Source organism: Galeopterus variegatus, unplaced genomic scaffold, assembly GCF_000696425.1.
Source record: "Galeopterus variegatus unplaced genomic scaffold, G_variegatus-3.0.2 Scaffold511, whole genome shotgun sequence".
Classification (NCBI taxonomy): domain Eukaryota; kingdom Metazoa; phylum Chordata; class Mammalia; order Dermoptera; family Cynocephalidae; genus Galeopterus; species Galeopterus variegatus.
The window spans coordinates 869,440-871,588 of NW_007726622.1; positions in this window are offsets into that span (position 1 = coordinate 869,440).

Consider the following 2,149-nt stretch of genomic DNA (forward strand, 5'->3'; position numbering starts at 1 on the left):
GAGAGAGAGAGAGAGAGAGAGAGAGAGAGAGAGGAGCTAACCCCACAATGACCTCCAGCTTCCCTCTCCTGCACCCTCACTGTGGGGACAGCACTGGCTCAGACCTGCCCTGGTTGCCCTGGCAATTGGCCTGGCCTATGCCCAGGGGTCGAGGGTAGGGCTGAACCACATCAGGACCTGCCACACTCCCAGCCATGCAGCCCTTCTCTCCTCCTGCCGGCTGGGTGCCTGTGCTCTGCTACTGCCACTGCCAATTTGTGTCCTGTGCTGTGGTGTGGTCCTGGTAACCTGGCTGGTCCTTGTAGGCCTGAGGCCCAGCTCTGCTCTCTCTGCCCCCGCAGATGTGGATTCTGGGGCCTGCTGACAGCCTTTCCTGTTTCTGCCTGCCTGCTTGGTTTTCAGGAGACTCCTCTGGAATTGCCCGTTGCTATGCTCCACCTGCTGGTAGTGAGACCATTACCAAATGCTCCACGATCTGCCACTCCCCTCCCCAGCCGCTGACTGTTGCTGAGCTGCCACCTGTTGTCTGTCTCCACACCCTTGTACACTGCGTTCTGTCTGTCACCCTGGATGGCTGCCCAGCAGCTGCAGCTGGGGCCATCCTGCCAGCACCTTCCCCAGCCCGCTGGGTGGTCCTGTCTGGTGCCTGCCCTCCTGGCTGCCTCACCTGCCACCCCAGAGAGGTGGCCTTCCCTCTCAGGACCTTGTGGGAGGGCTAGTCTGGAACCCAATAATAAAGTACAATAGCGACAGTCATAGCTGATGTTTACTAGGCACTTACGATGTGACAGGCTCGATGATTTATCAACATTACTCTATTGATACCTCATAACTAGCCTATGAAGTAAGTACTATTTCATCCCCTTTTCACAGATGAAGAAACCAAGGCTAAACAACATAAACAAATCTGTGTAAGGTCCCACAGGGCATAACTTATGGAGCTAGACTTCAGAGCTTAAGCTCATAACCACTAGACCAAAGAACCTCCTCGGCGACCTCTGTTGAAGGCCCCAGCAACATTCTTTATTGTCTCCAGTGACCTCTCCCTGATCTGAGATCAACTGACACACGGGTAGGGTTGACGTTAAGGACACAGTCTCAGTCAAGGCTTTGGATACTGCCTGCTCACTTCAGAGCCATATTCCTCCCAGTCCTCCCTGTGTGTCCCCTGGACCCTTCTTCCCTGGCATCCCCACCCTTGAGCTCCTTGAAAGTTTTCAGGGGTGGTCACCTATTGGTAACATTGTTTAACACAGCAAGACAAAGGACGTGTGTGTATGTATGACTAAATCATTAACTGATGGACCTACTTTCTTAGGAGGGTCAGAGACTGTATGAATGGGGAAGAAAAAAGGAAAGGGTTCCCTGGGGGTGGAGGAGTCTTTGAGGAAAAGACAGGGGGCTTCCTGGAGGAGGCAGTCGTGCAGATCAGCCTGGCGTTAGCCCTGCCCCAGAGCAGCTATGGGGAGAGGAGAAAGAAGCATGAGCACTGGGTTGGAGGCACTTCAGTTTCTGATGGAATCATTTACATGAGGATTGGTGAAGCTTATAGAGGCGGTGTTGGATGGCATTTTGGAGGGCGCTGCATACAGGCGTGACTACAACTGAGTGAGTTCACAGTTTCAAGTTGAAACAGCATTCTGTGATTTCTGCATTCCGTTTATTCTTGGAAAAACAAGTTCTTAAGAAAGATGTCAAGGGGTGTTTCCCCTTTTCCTACCAGCTCTCAATCATTGTTGAGTTTGGGATAAATGGCTCAGAAATGGGAGTGGTATATTGTCTAGGAATTCTGAGAGGAGTCCAGGCTGCGGGCTGCAGCCAGCTCAGGCACACTCTGTCATAAATCTGCAGCCGATGCGCGTGGCTCTGCCCCTGGGCCTCTCTGCTCTGCAAAGCTCCTCAGGCTGTTGTTCATCCTTCTTCCTCCCAGGCCCATTTCTGTTTGGGAGTATGGGCTGGTTATGAGAGTCTGCTTTTTGTCCTGCTTCCTGGGCACCAAGAGGGAAAAAGAAAAAGCCCATGAAGGCGGAAGCGAGGAGGAGGATGGATTGAACAGGTTGATGGATGGACAAGTGAGCAGGCTGTCCTTCATTGTCCGGGAGCAGAGATAATGATGGCATAAGGGGATGTGAGATCAGGAGCTTTCCTT